Source organism: Enhydra lutris, unplaced genomic scaffold (genome assembly GCF_002288905.1).
Source record: "Enhydra lutris kenyoni isolate GAN:26980312 unplaced genomic scaffold, ASM228890v2 scaffoldscaffold10, whole genome shotgun sequence".
Classification (NCBI taxonomy): Eukaryota; Metazoa; Chordata; class Mammalia; order Carnivora; family Mustelidae; genus Enhydra; species Enhydra lutris.
The window spans coordinates 21,768,498-21,788,368 of record NW_019154094.1 but is presented as its reverse complement, the minus strand read 5'-3'; the positions used below and the strand labels follow the sequence as shown (position 1 = coordinate 21,788,368).

The 19,871-nt window shown below is 41.4% G+C and overlaps 1 long non-coding RNA gene across 1 annotated transcript in view; it reads right to left on the bottom strand.

Annotated features, from left to right (window-relative positions):
- LOC111143965 overlaps positions 1-19,871 on the bottom strand; it is a 312,577-nt gene that overhangs the window by 25,498 nt on the left and 267,208 nt on the right. The window contains exon 3 of the long non-coding RNA XR_002640350.1: positions 3,360-3,474. This is a non-coding gene — a long non-coding RNA (uncharacterized LOC111143965). The remainder of the gene's footprint in view (positions 1-3,359; positions 3,475-19,871) is intronic.

Here is a 19,871-nt window from a genome sequence, read left to right as displayed (position 1 = left end):
CCGCCGCTTGCCGGGAGCCGGCCCCTCCCCCCCCGCGGTCTATCTTCCCGTCGCTTTGGATTCACTTCTCTGCCCGTCCTACCTTTCAGAAAGTGGTTGATTTTCTGTTTCTAGAGTTGCTGTTCTTCTCTTCGATCTCCCGTTGGATTTGTAGGTGTTTGCAATCTTTAGATAAGCTATCTAGCTGATCTCCCGTTACCTGAAGTAGTCTCAGCTGCTACTTCTCCGCCATCTTGACTCCTCCCCTCTTTCTTTCTTTTTTTAAGATAGAGAGCAGACACATGTGTGAACTGGGCAGGGGGAGGGGCAGAGAGAGAGGGAGAGAGAGAATCTTAAGCAGGTTCCACACTCAGCAGACTCCAGTGTGGGGCTCGATCTCATGATCCTGAAATCACGACCTGAGTTGAAACCAAGAGTTGGATGTTTAACTGACTGAGCCACCCATGGGCTCCTTCTAATTTAGATTTTTTTTTTTTAAATTTCTGTATCCTAGGGCAAATTATTTAATGGCTCCAAGTTTTCTCATTATTAAATAGGCATAATATTTACAGGATCACCATGAGCCTCCATCACTAGACAATTTCTGTGAAAGAGTTCCAGAAGCACTATTAATTTATTTTATTAATATATCACAATTATTTTCTTTATGCATATAGCTTCTGATTTTAGTTGGCTAGAGGAACAACTGAAAGCAGATATCAGAAAGAATAACCTGAAAATACCAATAATGATAGAGATTACTATTTTCTGAAGTCCACTCAGTATAAGGAACTAGGTTAGTTCCCACATCCTCTCAGGGTAGGGTTGTCAGATAAAATATAGAATGCCCAATTAAATTTCAATTTTAATTTCAGACAAACATTTTCTTGGCATAAGTATATGCCAAATATTGCATGGGACATACTTATAATATGAAATTGTCATTTATCTGACAATTTTCACTGGGCATCATTTTTTTAAAACTAAACTAAAACTCTAACCAAGGTTTGCTGAGAACGTTGACTTAATCATTGTAAACCACTTAGAAGAAAAAGCTCACACAGTAAGCACTCAATACACAGTAGCAATTAGAGATACAATGCAGTATAATGTTTTCCAGGGCAGGCTCTGGAGCCAGACTTCCTGCGCCATACCGCAATGGGGCCGCTTACTAGCTGGATGGCCTTGGGTAAGATATTGCATCCCTGTGTGCCTCAGTTTGCTCATCCATAAAATGAGAATGACAGCCCTTTCCTCACAGAACTGCTACAAGCGTCCCTTATCTCATGCATGTAAAGGTTTTAGAATGGCACCCAAGGCAGAGACATTGGTTTAAAAAAAAAAAAAAAACAGCTATTACAATGTTATTATAATTGCTGTACTCGTCTATCAGCCTATTTGACCTTCATACTTGACTGGGACTGCTTACTGTATATACATATGTTTCCTGCTCTCTAGCAGAAAGGTTGCAGGCAGCTAGGCAGGTGTCAGGTGTTTCTTCATCCCCCTTGCATACAGGATGTATCCAAGACCAAAGAGGTCACTAACTTGCATAAGGTCACACAGCCAGGACTGAGGTTAAACTCTCTGACTCCCTGACTCTAAGACTGAATCTCTTTCTACTCCAGTAGCTGACATCTGTAATCTACAGAGTGGGGATGATGGCTCAAAATTACAACAACATCGTCTGTTTGATGTGTGAGCTCTCTGTAAATTCTAGAGAACAGGGGCGCCTGGGTGGCTCAGTGGGTTAATGCCTCTGCCTTCAGCTCATGATCCCAGGGTCCTGGGATCGAACCCCGCATTGGGCTCTCTGCTCAGTGGGGAGCCTGCTTCCTCCTCTCTCTCTCTCTCTCTCTCTCTTTCTCTCTCTGCCTGCCTCCCCCCCTACTTGAGATCTCTTTCTGTCAAATAAATAAATAAATTTAAAAAAAATTCTAGAGAACATTATCTGAATATTAGAACAGTGTTATAGTTTTGTGTTTGTAAAAGAAATCTTAATCCTCTAAGATCTCCTGAGTTCTTCACTGCCTCTGAGATGGGCAGAGCTGGTATGATTGCTGCTGCTCGAGGTAGAGGAGGGCAGTCACAACCCGGGAAGCTGATGTGACTTGCTCAGAAGCGCCCCGCAGAATAAGAAACAGTGGGTATGACCGTAATCCACAGTTTCAAAGCCCATGTTTGATTTCTGACCTATGGCACTTCCCTCATTATAAACACATTCCTCTGTTAGAGCTTCCAACGTGGTCTGCTTTGGTTTTTATTAAATTAAGTGTGGCATCCATATCCAAAGACAACGCGAGTGTTCTGTCTTATAAAAATTCCCCCTGCGTTGGATTTTTCTTTCCAGTTTATGTTTAAGATAATGAAAACAAATAATTCACAAATCCAGAGGAGAGATTAGCAAAACAAACTTCACTGTTATTTTTGAGCTATAAGCCAAGCAAGCCAGCAGCAGAATTACTAGCAAATGTTCTGCAGTCCGCGTTATCTGAGCATGCCAATTACAGAGCAAAGGCTATTCCACCTCTGATTTTCTTTAGGAATCGCAGGTATAATTTCGACCATGTCATCACAGCATTTCAATTTTCAATTATGCCCCAAATGGTTCTTTGGCAGTCAAATGCATTCTGGGCATCTCTTTTTGGATTCCTGAAACTCTGGTCCATGTTGCTAGTCTCTAGACCACCATTAATATACAGCATGCTCACCCTTGAATTTCTCTCTACTTAAAATAAAAAAAGAAGGCAGTAAGATGTTTATGGAAAATGCTGGGTTTGGAGGCTTTAAAAGGAAAGTGCTTTGAAAGACTAGGCAAGAGTCCAAGCTGACCTAAGGCCAAAGTCTCTATCAAAGCTGATGGTCTCCAGCCCGGTACTATAGAACGGAGCATGGAAGGAGCTGCCAATCCACGAATATCATAGGATAGCCCCTTGCCCTCTGAAATACCTTCCAGGGGGCAGAAGAGCAACAGGGGAGGGTGTGGGGGCAGCAGAATTTCTTCTGTCCTCTCTCAAAAAGACTTAGATGCTAACCAGAAATACTAAATTTTGTAACAGGATCAGGAAGGAAAAAAATATTAAAATTTGTAGGTTAAGATCCCCTCTCATTAAAAAACAAAACAAAACAAAACAACAACAACAAAAAAAACTATGCAGAGAGCTTGAAAGAGAAAGAAAGACTTGAAGGAAGTATACATACATGCAAATGTGGTTATTTCTGGATGGTTGGTCAAAATTATTTCATTTACAACTAACAGAATCTCAGCCGAAACTAGTTGAAGTGAAAAGAATCTATAGAAGAAATATATTGGCTCATGTGATTTTTTGGCCAATAAATAAATGTTATAGTTTCAGGTATTGCTGGATCTAGGTCCTCACCTGTCCCTGGAGAGCTTGCATTTTCCATGTTTCTTTCTATTCTCCCAGAAAGCTAGAATCTGCTTTCTTCTCTAGTCTTCACCATCAGAATCTTCAAACATATTCATCCTTTGTCCTGTGGGTCCCAGAAGAAAAGAGTGTCTTTCAGTAGCTCCAGCAGAAGTCCCAGGAGAGAGTCAGCCCAGTCTGCTGGCCCAGTCCTGCAGCAAGGTCAGCGCAGTACAAACCACATGGCTTAAGCAGGATTACTTTATGGTCAGGAGAGTTGCCCTTAAATCATATGTCCTCTACTCTGTAATTTTCATCTGCTATTTGTTGGACTATTTTTTTTCTTTTCTTTCTTTTTTTTTTTTTTTTAAGACTTTTTGTTTGAGAGAGAGAGAGAATGAGAGAGAGCATGAGAGGAAAGAGGTCAGCTGGAGAAGCAGACTCCCTGCTGAGCAGGGAGGCCGATGTGGGACTCGATCCTGGGACTCCAGGATCATGACCTGAGCTGAAGGCAGTCACTCAACCAACTGAGCTACCCAGGTGCCCCATTTTTTTCTTCTTAAACAGTTTTTAATGAACCTGTATTATTTTATGATAGGAAGTAAGTTTTAAAATTTGTTTTGAAACATGCTGTGATATAGAAGAAAGGAATCTAAGAGATTCTAAGCATTCAGGAGACCTTGCACTTCTAATATCCCTAGTTGCCTTCCAAGTAAATGGAATTGGTAAAGAGCCATTTTGTCCACGAGAGCCTACTACCCTGACCACAGGTAGGGAACCCCAGCCTCATGGTAGAAATAGCGTCATTCTGTCTCTGTGTATTAACTAATTTAACCTTCACAAAGTCCATTTAAGGTAGGTCCTCTTAATATCCACCTGTCACAGATGAGGAAATTGAGGCACATAGAGGTGAAGCGACCTGCCCAAGGTTAAGTGTAAGTGGAAGAGTTGATCTTCACACCCAACAGACTGTCTGTCTAGGGGGTCTGTTAAAAACAAGATCTTGAGAGAAAGACCCAGATGCAGAGGGAACAGCAGAAGCACAAGGTGAAGGCAGTGAGAGTGGGAGAGAGAACCCTCTTGTGAGAAGATCTCTCAGGACCTTGCCCTCAGAGCTGTGTCATTTTGCAGAATAGAGGATATTGTTCCAGCTCTTCATGAACTGTTTTCCTGTCCTTCTCACTTCCCCTCATCTCTTGACAATAGTGCTCTGTTGTTGCCTGATGTACTGTCACCTTTCCCTTAGTTAAAAAAGCCTGAGCCATAAGTGTGACAAGGGAGCCATAAAGTCAAGCCAAAGAAAGGCAGTGAGCTTATTAATTTCTCTTCCCCGTACTCTCCTGAAGTTCTCTGAATATCCCTTTTGCCCCTGCTTTCATTCTGCCTGGTATGACCAGGAGTAGCCAGCTTTCTGTCTCTTCCAGGGTAGCCCCTTGAGGGCAGGGCCCAGGCTTTACTCACTTCCGTAGGAGAGCCCTGCTCTGTCTGCGTCCATCTGGTGCCCAGTAACCAGCTGTGGGATAAAACTGAGGTCTGTCCCGGCTCCTGCAGGATGACAGAGTCCTCCGTTGTGATGTCCCTGTCCCCAAAGGCCAAGAGTTGTCCTCTTCTTTCCCCTCATCTCCTGCCCCTGGCTTTGCCAAGAGTGAAGAAGCAGCCTTCTCTTGCCTTACAAAGCCTTACAAAGTCCTGAGATGGACTCCACAGTATCGTCCTCAGGGGACAACCTGAGTGAGCCTTGTGGCTGCACCACTGGGTATCCCTCATACAGAGTCAGTGAATGGCAGTCCAGAAGGGGCCATCCTGGGTATGCCTCAAGGGGCTGAACTGAAGCCATTGGTTAGACCAGATGGCATAGACCCAGCAGACTTCCTCCCAGCAAGAAGTGGGTCCTAGCAACACTGTGCCCTGTTTCTGTACATTATTGCATTCTGGGACTGGGACATAAGACCTTGGAAGAGCAGGTCAGCATTCAGCTTTTAGGGGCTGGTTTTAATCTGTGAGGCCATTTGAGATCTCGGTGAGAGATGCTGAAAAATGAGATGAGACCATTAGGATGGCTGCCTGGAGATAGAATTCGATGAATTTCCTTAGTTTTCTCAGAAATCTGGAACATGGGAGCATCATTTGGTACGCAGCAAATGTTTTCTGATGCTTTGGGTTTTTTTTTTTTTTCTTCCTTAAGAGCAGTGAAACAGATGGAAAAACACACCAAATTTCAACCCAGCATGCTCCAGCTATAACCGTCCTTGCCAACCTTACTGTTAGTACTCTACCCTTCATTCAGAGTGCTCCAGGCCCCTGTCCTTAAATACCCCAATCAAATTCCCATCCCAGGGCCTTTGAACTTGCTCTTCTGTCCTGAAATCCCCTTCTCTCTCCTCCACTGAAGCAAGGAGGTGTCAGGTCATATTCTACCCCTCAAAGATGCCATTCCAGATCACTCAGCCTTAAGTAATTCTTCCCCAGCTACTCTTTTTCCCATTCTCCTTTTAAATGACTTATAACCTTTACCACCATCTTGAACATTTTCTCTGTTGGTCTGTTGGTATTGTATTGTCTGACTTTGCTAGAATGTAAGACAGTCCATACGAGTGGGGTCCTCAGAGCTCTGTGTCTTTTTCTGTGCCTCCATATGACAATCCTAGCTTCTTGTAGATGCAGCCTGCCATCACCATACATAGGACACTGTTAGTACAGCATCCGCTGTGCCCTTGGCTGTGGGAAAGAGAACTTTTCTCTTTCGCAGACAGCCTGAGTGAGAACCCGATTCTAAGTTTGGATCCGTAGGTGGCTTTTTGATGTAGCATCCCAAAAGTTATGATCTCCCAAGGCTCTTTCTGCTGAGCCTGGAGATTTATATGTTTGGTATTTGGTGGCATTTCAGGAATTCCCTTTGGGGTTTTACAACTATAGCATAGCATTGACTCCATGTGTTCAGCTAGAGGGTAGCTTCTGGGAACTCGGTGAACCAATTTTGGTCCTCAAGTACTATTTCCACCAGGTATGAATGAGGGCCCTATGTGAAAAAGCAAAAAGTAAAGAGGGACACCGGTGTGGAAGATATGCTCGCACCCATCTCCCCGTGGCACTCACAGTTCCTGTGTATGACAACCAGTGGTCTGTTGTGAGCACCTGCTAATCCTTGCCTGCCATCTTTCTCTAGATGCCATGCAGAGCAGGCCGGAAGTAGAAGGGAGCTAGTGGCCCTCAAAGCAGCCCTCAGTGTGTGACCGATGAGTGCTGGTGAATAAAATCCAGCGTCCTCACTCCTGAGACAGATCACCTCTGTGGTGGGCCCGCCCCATGTGTCCCCAGCAAGGCAGAGTTCCAGTTGCCCCCAAAGGTGAATTTGGAGGTTCATTAACACCCCCTGGACTGGCCTTCTTCCCTTTCCAAGCTCACTTCCTTTCCCCGCTTCTGAGGCTTTTTATAAATTCACCTCCTAAATAAACCTTCTTGTACTTAAATCCTTATCTCAGGGTCTGATTCTGGTGCAGTCTAATCCAAGACAACATGCTATGACTAAACATGGCCAAATAAATTTAGGAACTGAACAAAATGAAATAGATACTTTTTCTCCCTGCAGGACCTCCCAGCCTCACTAATGTACTCATTTGTATTATGAATTTTCAATACAAGCTTTGATGCAGAATTTCCTTTATTTGGCCATGTAAACTGAGGCAATGGAGCGCCTTACAGGAGAACGTGAACTTTAGAAGAACACCCTCTAGGACCACTTACCCCACTCTTCTACCTGACTCACCAGGGTGGGAGAAGCTAGGGGGCTGAGACCAAATTTTTGTTTGGGGACGGTTCCAAGGACTTAAAGCTTCATGTTGCTGGAAAAGGTGTGTAAATGCCCTCCCAGCCATCCACTAACTCTCTTAGCAGAAATGGTGTGTATGGATTCAAGCTTCTGTTCTAAAAGGAACAGAGAATGGAATGACTTTCAAAACCCACTCCTTCTCAAGGTCACCCACCCAAAGTCCTGTAGTTTAATGTAGCAGTTTCATGCATCTTTTGTGCTTCCCTTTTGTCATGCTGAAAGCCACTGGTTTAGAAATGAGCTAATAGGAACTGACCATTTTGCTGACTAAAGAATTGAGAATGACATGTCGTTAATGAGTCACTTATTCACGTTGTTGGGTGAAATACAGATGTGAGGACACTTTGGAGCCTCAGTCTAGCGAGGGAGATGGATAATGAACTCAGAGTTACAAAAAGAACTAATTCCTATAAGTTTTCTCAATGAAAATGTGCACTTGAATGAAGAGAATATATAATGAAGAGAGTGTATAATGGAGTACAAGGAAGGCTTCCTGGAACAAGTGGCATTTGGGGGAAAACATAAAGGGTGAAGAGGAGAGATGAGTGTTAGAATTGGTGTTAAGCCTGGGAATGAGAAGTAGCCCAGTGTTAGGGAAGCTAGTCGTGGGGGTGGGATGGAGGTTGTGAGGGAACCAGGTCTCCAACAGCCAGAGGAGGAGGGTGGGAACTCAATCGGTAGAGTGGACACAGGCCAGGTTAAGTTCATATTGATTCGCCTTATGAGCTTAAGCCAGGAAAACTTCCTTAGCCTCTATATCTTCATCTGCAAAGTAGGAATACTAATAGCACCAGCCATATGGGGTTCTAGGATCAAGTGAAATTAATACACACAAAACCCTTCGCAAAGTGCCTGTTACATAGCAGGTGGTCAATAAATGTTATGACTTCAGATAGTCATGTATTAGTCATTATAATTTGGTTGGTTAGTGGGAGAACCAGGACTCAAACCCAGGTCTTTCTTAATGGAGCCTTCTCTGTTAAATTCCTTGATAACTATCCTTGTTTGATTTTATATAGCATTTCTCAAAGAGGATTCTGTGGATTATTAGGTGACATTGCATATCAAGTTTTTGAAAATATTTAGGAATTATGGATATAGGAAAATGATTAAAAGATTTTTAGTAATGAAATGTATTCTGCAAAATTTTAGATGTCGTTATCCCACTTTTACTGTTTTAAGATTTAGAAGACGATTTTTAAAAAACAAAAATGGGAAAAACATTATTGTTAGATAATGAAATTCCTAGGTAAATTTATAAAAAAAAATTTATAATTGTTCCCCCAAGATGTAATGAACTTGATAAGGTTCCAGATATTCTTCCTGGCCTAAAACTTAGGAATTACTCACTTCCCTATTGACAGAAAAAAAAAAAAATGATGTGTGCAAGACCCACCTCTTACCAGGAATTGACTTAAAGAACTATTAATCAAGTTTGAAAAAGAGTTAACTAGTTGAATCTGCATCCGGGTCCACTTTGAAGAGGAAAGGGATGCTTTCCTGCTCTCAAGCTGAAGTCAGTGTGAAAGGACAGGAGTGGCCCATTTCCAGTCCCGGCAGGCTAGCCAGGACTGAGAGCACCTGGGGGTTAAATGACTGGCACAAAAGAAGAGTAGTTTAGCTTCCTGGCCTTTCTCAGTGATTTAGCTCAAATGCTTAAGGTATATTCCAGGGTGCAGTGGACCCAGGACTGGGCTTGAATAACACCTTGGAATTATTGATGAAACCTTACATGCACCTTGGTTTTTGCTCCAGAGAGAAAACATGAGCAACAACGTCCAGATTCCCCTTTGCAAGGTGTTAGCCACAAACATGCCACCAGCATGCTCTGGGGTAGACCCCACAAAAGTATTCCTCAGGCTTTTCAAAGAGCACAATAGCACATGATTCCTTCAAGATTTGAAGTTCATCCTCAAGCATTCATCCATTCTTCTGTATACATACATCACCAGATCAAAATGTGCCCCAGACTGACTGATTCTGAGAGCTGAAAAGATGTTTGGCAAAGAAACCTCAGCAGTATTGAGTCAGAATGTTGATGCAGCACACGAAGCTTTAATTTGGATTAGGATGCTCCAGCTGAAAGAAAATTGTTTAATCTTGCCAGACTGCCCACTAACCCACATGCACACCAAAAAAAAAAAAAAAAAAAAAAAGAGAGAAAGAAAGAAAGAAAAAGAAAAAAATTAGCTTCAGTTCCCCCCAAATCTTTGTCTCAACAGGTATCTTTTGTAGCATCCTAAGAGTATCCCTATGGACTTTTATGAAGTGCCTACTAGGTGTCATATATTGCAAAGGCATGCCTCAAAGAGGATAAACTGGTAATTTTTCTAGCAAGCAGACTCTTGGCAAATATTTCTGAGGTAAATCGGGATTTATTTGAAGCCTAAGATAGAGGATGTGGGCTCCAGATGGTACTTGTGTGAGTGAAAACCCTTAAGTAAAACAGAGCTGACCCCAGAGTGTAAGGAGCACGTATTTGCAAATTATTAGACCATCTGTCACTCGAGGACACTAGAATAATGTCTTTCATAGGAAATTGGGGAAGTTATGTGCCTCTTTTTGAAGGTCTCAGTTCTGAGAGAATATGCTCGTGAGGCATTCATTGATTTCAGAAGGTGGACCCTCAGGGTATGTAAAAGGTGCACTAAAATCCTCAAAAACTCATGATCCCCTTCAACAACCATGATCAATCACTACATTAAAATAATAAATAAATAGAATATTTCCATGTGTTGGTGGAGGAAACATATGTACCATGGTAGCCTCAATGCCTGGAACTCTGAAGTTCCAGGGCAGACCTACTAGAGTTCTATCTGGAAGGTTCTAAATCATGTTGACAGGGGTAGGAGCCACCTACAAAGGACTTTGAAAGCCTGGATTTGGACTCTAAAGCACATGTCACATATATTCTTTCTGTGGTGTGCCCTTCTTTCTTCCCTCCTGGGTGAACGTTGGCCACCATTCAAGATTTTCTTGGGCAAAACTGAGTGTCTCTTCCTCATTCACCCAAAGCACTACCTGCCTTTCTCAATGACAGTCCATTGTGATTCTGCAGCTGCTTCCCTAGTAGACTGTGAGTACACTGATGTCAGGAAACAAGTCTTATTTTTTTTTTTTTAGGATTATTTATTTATTTATTTGTTAGAGAGAGAGAGAGAGAGAGAGAGCGTGAGCACAGGCAGACAGAGTGGTAGGCAGAGGCAGAGGGAGAAGCAGGCTCCCCGCAGAGCAAGGAGCCCGATGTGGGACTCGATCCCAGGACGCTGGGATCATGACCTGAGCCGAAGGCAGCCGCTTAACCAACTGAGCCACCCAGGCGTCCCAGGAAACAAGTCTTATTCATCTTATCACATCATGGCACCTGTCGCAGTGGCCAACACAGAGTAGACCCTGACATGGTTTAGGTGATAAGAAACTGGAAAAGGAGAGAGACTTCTCTGGGAACCTGATCCATTTATCATCAGTTAATTCCCAAGTTTGGGGGGGGGCGCGGTTGTTGTAGTTTTAGCAGGGGGAACACAGAGAGGATCAGTGAAAGATACTTAATTTTCTGGCAAAGTTTTGAAAAAAGTTCAGGGACCACCTGGCAAAGTTCTAGAAAACCAGTAATAGGCAGTAGTACAGTTATATAAATGCACCGTGAGGTGGAAAATTACATTTTATGTGGGTTTTTTGTTATGACCAGTGTAGTAGCTAAGAGTGTGGCTTGGGGGTCAAAATAAGTGGGTTTGGTCCTATGGCCTTGTACAAATCATTTAAGCTCTCTGAATTTCAGTACTGCTATTTATAAAATGGGGATAATATCATTATCTCATGGGATCATTTTTTAAATTAAAAAATTAATATATGTGAATTGCTTTACTTCCATATTGGCAAATAGTAAATGCTTAATAAATGCTGGCCATTCTAATTATTAACAATAATATATGTTTAGCATTTTGGTAGTCACATAGTTAAACTAAAGATGTTTACTTACACTTGATCCAACAAAACTTTTACTTGGTGGCTATTGTATTATGTGGTATACTGTGTACAGGGGCTAGATTTAGGAAGATGAATGGTCCTATCACTGAAGTCTTACAACTAAAACTAAAAGGGAAGACTAAAAATTAGGAAGCAAATCATTTCAACATAGTATTGTATGTGCTATTAGTAAAGTCATTAGCAGAGCGCCATGGGAGACATGTCCAACAGATTTTTTGTGTTAATTATGGTTAGTTGGTTGAGATTGACTGCTTGGGGATGCTGTGTTCAGAAGGATTCTGAAGCTAAGTCCAATTTCTGGGGACAAAAGTGCTATGATTAATTAGCAATGTCTAACACAGATGGAAGTGAGTGGATCATGTTCCAAGTGCCACACATAAATCACTAGACTTTTACCTATTGAAAGGATAACAGGGAAGATATTTAAGAGGAGCAGACATCTGCATTTTATGGCATTACATATTCTTGAGTTGAGCTAAGGAGTGATATCAAAAAAACCAGACACTCCTGGATTCACATCTGGGCTTCGCTTCCTTTGCTTTGTGCAAGTTACTAAGCATTTCTCAGCCTCACTGACCACAGAAGTGGAATGAAGGTAATAATACATCCTTATTGTGTGGATTAAATGTGAAAATATCCAGCAAAGAGCCCAGGCCTCAGTAGGTACTTAACAAATACTCTTAAAATGATTACAGCCTTCCCAAACTACCTCAGTATGAAGACATCTCAGATCTGCATTCTGCTCACTCAAATGAAACACTCAACCCCCACTTGAAAGTGAAAGAAAATAACCATTTAAGTATTTTTAGCTCAGTGAAACCACCACCCAATAAAGGAGACATGAAGAGAAGAATGAATGAACTTGACTCTTTCCGGCATAAAGTTTAGCAGCACAAGTAATCCTCATTCCAAAAGATTACCTTTTCAAGTACATCTTGTCTTTTTAGTAGGTAAAGTCTGTGAGAGCAAGGAATATGTCTCCCATGGGTTCTGTAGATCCCCAGACATACATTGTGGTTGCTTAGTGAGTAATAAAGATACAAATAGCCCCCCAAAATAAGATGGGTATTAAATTGATTTCATTTAGGGGATAGGAGTTGTAAAAACATGAGAATTAAAATATTGGATGCTTACATATTCTCTATCAAGCTTATTCTTACACGTAATCATTCTTTTTAAACATCATAGGTAATAGCACAAACTCATATATGTGATTATATATATATGTGATATATATATACATATATATGTATATACATATATATGTGATGATATTATATATATCATATATGAGATTATAGATATAGGTATATATCTAAACCATTGAAAAATAATTCACTTTATATGTAATGCAAATAAACTCTATGTATATATATATGTGTATATATATATATATATATATATATATGTATATATATATATAAAATGTATGGAAGCTTGCCATGTGCTTGTTTGTTCTGTGAATGTGAGCTACATTATATCATACATACTTGACCATAATCCTTTGATCTAGGTAGAGCTATCTGACAAAGTTGAGGTTGAGAATAATTTCAAGGATTTGAATTGAGGTGTTTCTGATTCCAAAGCCCATCCATGCCTTTTGCTCCTTATACTTAGAGAGTCTCTAGCCCCCCCAAGTGTGGCTAGCATTAATGCTTGTAAATGGAAGGATTTTGAAATTTGTTGTTTGATGAACTTAACAACTTATCTTTGTATACATCTCTCTATATCTGTTCTGTCAACTCAGACTTTTTATGTGTTAAGGTTTAGTTAAAGCAGAGCACACCTGGGGTTACTCACAAATTATGAATATGAGAGTGTCTAGCACACTGATGATACATCATAGACACCTAATAAGTGATGGCTATAAGAATGAATAACCAACTGAATAAAAACATTTTGTGCAGTACGTATCACTATGTAAATATCCACGTTATCATTTCCAATAACTGCCGTTTTGTGATGTTCTTAATCACCAAATTATTTCCCAACATTTTCTGGACTTTAGCTCATCTTATCAGTGGGTTATCAGCTCTGTGTGAGTATTTGAGTACATAATGTGTTCTGAAGTAATGGCTGGCCCGCTCGTGTTTTTTAGAGGTGGGGATCACTTCCTTTTCCATTAAGTGTACAATACTTTTGGAAATTAGTTGAGCCATATAAATGGATGTTCTTCTTCTCGGCAATACACACTTAATTGCTTAATTTCAAATTCTATTGTCTACTATGAAAGGAAGTTTAAGGCTACTAGCAGTGATGATCAGAGATTCCAAATAAGTGTAACATCTACCTTATCAAGTCAGACATTTACAAAAATGCAGTCAGAAAAACATGTAGGTAATATACATCCCCTAATTAAACACATATGTGACGGAGTCAATAATGTGGGGTAATATATGTTTAAACTTTTCACGAAGAAAAAAGTCAAATGATATCCTTCATTCATTCCTTACTCAAGAGTTAGTATTGAAATCTCTTTGTGTCTGTTCTCAATATAAAAATCAGTTCCATTCCATTCTAAGTATGTGAACATCTTGGATACTTGACATGATCTAGGAATATGGTATCCTAATTAATCCAATCTAAGTTTCTATAGATGCCGTTTGTAGATGATCAAGTGTCATAGAGGTTGAATGTAATACAACACATGGGGGAAAAAAATGTTTCCTGAGGATTCTGGCTCTGGTTAAAATGAAATAAGCACAGTCCACCTTATTCCTCCCACTGAATGCAACCAAAAACCCTAGACAAAAGGCACACAGCTTCTATCTGAGGACTCTGAAAAGTGAGTGGTAGCAGGTGGATTGGGAAAGGAGTCCAGAACTCTAAATAAAATTGAGACCATGAGTTTCCTGGGTTTTTATTTCCACATCTCCTAGTCCAGGCTCAAGGGCAACATGAATCCTGAAATAGCATGTGGGCACAGGGAGAAAAAAAACCAAGAAAAGCCCCTACTTCTAGTCCAAGGAGTAAGGGGGACCCTAAGGGACAGAGAGGATGGCAGTAATCCTCTGTTTTTTCTTTTGCTTTTTTCTCCCTCTTGTCCAGCCCCCCAGGCAAACTGTAGGCATGGAAGCTGTAATCCTGTTCAGTGGCAATAGCAGCAGGGGTCAGGTAGCCTCCCAAACTTTCTCTCCAGCCAGAGGAACTATGGTTTGAAGAGTTGGTGGAGGATAACTGTGGATTTCTTCTTTCTCTCTATCCACTTGTCGGTCAAGATCAGTTTCATGGAGACTGAAGACCTTGGGAGTTGGTACCAGTAGCAGCCCAGAGGTGTGCCTTCCCAGAGGTTGAGGCAGGGCTTCTGGCATGTGTGGGAAAGCTAGAGGACAAAGCAGAAGGCAGACACAAGGCCTCCAGAGACTATTTCCCAAAACTTTCTTCTAAAAAACTCTGAGGCTGGCTGAAGTCTTCTGAGCCTGGGAGGTCCCCCCATGGGGCAGGTGGCCAATGCCGGAGGCATCATTCTGCAAAGCTGCAGGCCCAAAAGCCAAGTGACAATATCCGGAGTCACCTAAGTCACGCTTGTGTGTTAGCATCACACAGAGACTCCTGAGATAAAATCACTTGTTATTCCAAGAGCATTCAGGGCTTAACATCCACATTTTCTCACTAGGAAACTATGTCCTTTGGGCTTAAAGGAGGAAAAGCTATTTCAGATGACTGCCTTTTTCCCCCTCAAGGATGCTGCATCGAGTGTTGAAAAATAAGAACTCTGGCTCACACTTACTAAAGACTTCCCATGACCCGGGGGGCTTTATGTATATTATCTCATTCCATGCTCCTGACAACCCTGTTCTAGAGGTATTATTATTAGTCCATTTTATAGTGTGGAAAGGGAAGCTCAGAGAGGTGAAAACTAGATTCATTGGCTTAGAAGAGGGTTGGGCAAATTGGAAATCCAGGGCTGTCTGCCTCCTCCACGAGCACACAGCTCTCCGCATTCGTGGGATTGCTGTGAACTCACCAACGGCATGATTTCTCAGTGGCTTCAGTCTTGAATGTCTATTCCAAGGCCAAACTCTCAAGCAGAAGCAAGACCAATTCCTTGGTCCAGTCTCCTGGAATTCGGCGCCTGCACAGAGTTGCAGTTCTCTGTGCATTTCACATGTGAGGCTGAACTTTCAGTGCACACGGTTATTTCACAAAGGTGAGCCTGGCAAGGCCATCTGGGCCATTCCTCTGCCTTTAGGCAATAGAGTCTTGCTCTGTTGATCACTAAGGAACCTGCTTCTGCACAGGGCAAAGGTCTCCTCATGTCAGGTCTCTGTTCAGGAGCTCTCAGAGGCTTCACACTGAAGCTTGTGTGCTCTGTTCCCATACTCTGAGCTCATGTCCAACCTCCAAGGCTTTGGGAATCTGGAAGAAACTCATCCTCTTCCTGAGCTCTCTGCAAAGTGCAAGGCACAGAGCCAGTGCTTGCCAGAGCAGGTCCATTGGACTAAATGCTAGTTTCTGCCTCTCCCTCCACTACCATAAATATACATTAACCTGTCCCAGCTTCTTCAGTTCAGTCTCCTGAATGTGAAATAATGCAGGGGTCTAGGTGGGTAGATTTGGAAGGACAGAGCAACAGTGAATGTATCTAGGGAGGCAGGAGAAGAGTTATGAATAAATGGTGAGGCAAAGCCTGGAATCATTTAAGCCAAGGAAATTCAAATGTGGGAACAACCTTCACAGGGTGAGGGTGTTCCAGAAAGGCTTCCTGGAAGGACGCAAATCATGAATTCCCTAACCAGGTGTTTTTCAAACTGTGAGTCATGACCCCAGGGTCAAAAAAAATCACTTTGCTTGAATCGTGACCAGAATTTCTTTTTTTTTTTAAATGAAATAGAATCAAATCCAGTGGAAAATAGCAGAGTGTATTGCTGGCTCATAGCCTATAATGTATTTCTTTGTGATCTGAAAATGTACGAAACACGCTGCCCTATCTTTTGGCTTCTGAGAGATCTCTCCACTCCTATGATTCTAAATCCGCAGTGCCTATTGAGGATGAATTTCTGTTCTGTTGGGGATAGAGACATGGCACAACTTTCCCATCTTCAGACATCACCCTTCCTTCTTTCTGTTGTGTCTGTTCCTGCTGGGCAGTAGGTCACTGATGGAGAGAAGAACTAACGTAAGTATAGACCTGGCTCAGGACTCGGTACTTTATACACATGGTCAACATTTAATCCTTATGTCATATCCTTATACTAGCCCTACATGACAGGATTCATCATTTCCATTGTACTAATGAGAAAACTGAGGGTCAGGATGAAGGTATTACTAGTAAATTGCCAGGAAGTGACTGATTTGGGATTTGAACCTACTCTCTTCTAACTCTGAAGCTGGTGTAAAGCCCTCTAGGCTTCTGTAAATAGTTTTCCTTTGAATGTGGACTTTTGATTATGGAATTCTATATTCTAACTAACCAGAGTATGGGCAGTAAAGCTCTATTTTGTGCCTTTCACAGTGAATCATTGAATCTGTGCCATTTCGCCCCACCCCCAATTTTGTTGTGGTGGTGAAATACACTTAATATGAAATTTGCCATTTTATCCATTTTTAAGTATAAAGTTCCATGGTATTAAATACACCATCACTGCCACCCATCTCAGAACTCTGTTCATTTTGTGAACCTGCAACTTTATCCCCATTGAACAATAACAACCGATTTTCCCTTCTCCAGAGCCCCTGGCAGTCACCATTCTACTTCCTTGTTTCTATGACTTTGACTACTCTTAAGTACCTCTAATAAGTGGAATCACACAGTGTTTGCCTTTTTGTGACTAAGATATTTCATTCACAATAATGTCCTCAAGTTTCATCTGTGTTGTAGCATGTGTCAGGATTTCCTTCATTCTTAAGGCTAAATAATATCCAATTGCATAGATAAACCACATTTTGTTTATCTATTCATCTGTCAATGGACGCTGGGTTGCTTCCTATTTTAGTTCTTACGAATAATGCTGCTATGAACATGGGCACACAAATACCTCTTCAAAACCCTGCTTTCAGTTTGTTTGGATATATAACCAGAAGCAGAATTGGTAGATCACTTTTAAAATGTTTTGAGGAAATGCTGTACTGTTTTCCACAGTGGCTGCACCAATTTACATTCCCACCAATGCGGTAGAAGGGTTCTAGTTCCTCTTCATCCTCACCAACATATTATTTTCTGATTTTTTGGAAATGACCGTCCTTACAGGTATGAGGTGGTATCTCACTGTAGTTCTGATTTGTATTTCTCTAATGATTAGCAATATTGAGCCTCTGTCAGCTTAGCCCAAAATACGCTTGTTGGCCATCCTATATCTTCTTTGGAGAAGTGTCTATTCAAGTCTTTTGTCCATTTTCAAATCATTTTTGTTGTAGAGTTTTAGGAGTTCTTACCTTTTACCTATTACTCTTTTATCAAATATATGACTTGCCAATATTTTCTCCCATTCTCTGAATTGCTTTTTTATTCTGTTGTTAGTGTTTTTGGATGCACAAAATTATCTCATTTTCATGAAGTGAATTTGTCTGTTCTTTTTGGCTCTGCCTTTGGCGTCATATCCAAGGAATCATTGCCAAATGCAATGGTGTGAAGATTTTTGCCCTGCGTTTTCTTCTAAGGGTTTATAGTTCTAGGTCTTACATTTGGGTCTTGGATCCATTTTGAGTTAATGTTTGTATACAGTGTTAAGTAAGGTGCAGTTTCATTCTCTTGTAGGTAGATATCCAGTTTCCCCAGAACTGTTCATTGACAAGACTCATTTCCCCATTGAATGGTCTTGGCACCCTTATCAAAATCAGGCACATAGTTTTTAAGCTCAATTTGTAATGGAGAACTATGGGGTTTATAAATTCATCAGTGTTGCCCAGTAAGACTAAATAACTTTGTTTTCTATCTTTGAAGACTTGTAAATCCCCATGTTATTTATTTATTTATTTTCAGGAAGAATGGAGCTATGCATTTCCTAGTTTTGGATGTGAATGTTGTTTGTTCATCTTGATTCATTCTATCTCTTGGGTTCATCATTCACCTCCCTTCACCTTCACTGCCTATCACACTGGTCCATGCCAGCTCATCTCCTGCCAGACTACCTGTGCTAGCTTCCTTAACTGTCTCTTCAATTTAATCTCTTCTGATCTTTCTGAAATGCAAATTCCATCAATCCACTGCTTATAATATTTCAATGGCTTCTTTTTGCTCTTTTATGGCACATAAGGACCGTATTTACTAGGGTGGCTACATCTTGCTATGGTTTGACCTTCCTCTCTTCTCTAGCTTCATTTTGTACCCTGCTTTTTGCTCTTTTTTTTTTTTCAAAGATTTTATTTATTTATTTGATAGACAGAGATTACAAGTAGTCAGAGAGGCAGGCAGGGAGAGAGTAGGAAGTAGGCTCCCCGCTGAGCAGAGAGCCCCATGCGGGGCTCAATCCCAGGACCCTGAGACCATGACCTGAGCCAAAGGCAGAGGCTTTAACCCACTGAGCCACCCGGGCACCCTGTACCCTGCTCTTTGCTCTTCTAATCAAGCAGGGCCCCATTCAGTTCCTCTGACATGCCTTCTTCCTTCCTGCCACAGGGCCTTCACCCTGTTTCTTCTGCTCACATCACTGTGCAGATCATAAATATTTTGGGTGATAGACTATCTCCCTGACTAGGCTATGAGCTCTGCAAATGCAAGAATTGTGTGGTGTCTGTCTTTTACCCCCAGAGCCTAAAACAATGTCCAGCTCATAAAGCAGACAGTAGGACATTCAATAGTCACCTTTATTGACCTCTTTAGAAGCAGGTGTGATAAAAACTCCAGGTGTTCATGTTTGACCATTAGTCTCAACTCACAGGGAGGTACTCAAGGGCAAAGCTCTGGGGGGATTAAAGAGTCAGGTTTAGCAGAAAGAAGAGCCTTCTGAGTATAAATGTTGATGTCTCAGAGCCCTGGTATTTATGGTTTCTCCTTTATTTGGTTTGGACACAAGACATTCCTCCATATCCTTTGGGTACTGTCATTTCCTTGTTTAGGAGTTTAGTTAAATCTGCACCTAACATGCTACAAACATTTGGTCGGGGAGAGGGACGTCTGGTTTATGGCACTGAGGGGAATGTTAACTGTGTGCAGCTTAGTGTAGCCACAGGATTTACTATGTATATAATTCTAGGATAGATTTGCATGGGCCTCTGTCAGCTTAGTCCCAAATTTCAAGCTGTCTCTCTGGCTATGTGTTTCCCAGGGGATCGGAGCTAAGAATAAGAAGTAGGAAAAAAAAACACAAGGTAAGACTTCTTCGTGAGCAAAGACATGTTTTCCAGGCAAACCTCTTAGCCGAACAGCCACTGCATGCTGAGGGGACAGTATGAATAATAATTATAGCAGCCATTATAATTATAGCCCTTCCAGAATTTTTGTTATATGCTAAGTAAGTCCTTTGCCTGCATTATCTTATTTAATATTCACAACTACCTAGGTGGTGGTTTTATGCAGAAGTAAACTAGAACATGGACAAATCGAACTCTTTCCCCAAGACCACACATGAAGCAACAGGTGGTAAAGTGAATTGAAACTCAGCAGATGATCTTCCAATCCCATTGCTTTTGACCACTGTTTTATCTGCCCACTGCAATCTTTCTTTTTTATTATATGATAGACACTGGCATTCAAAGAGTGATAAGTTATAGACAGCCCTTTCCCTCGAGAAGTTTAGCACCCACTCAAGAGCATAGCAACCTCATCC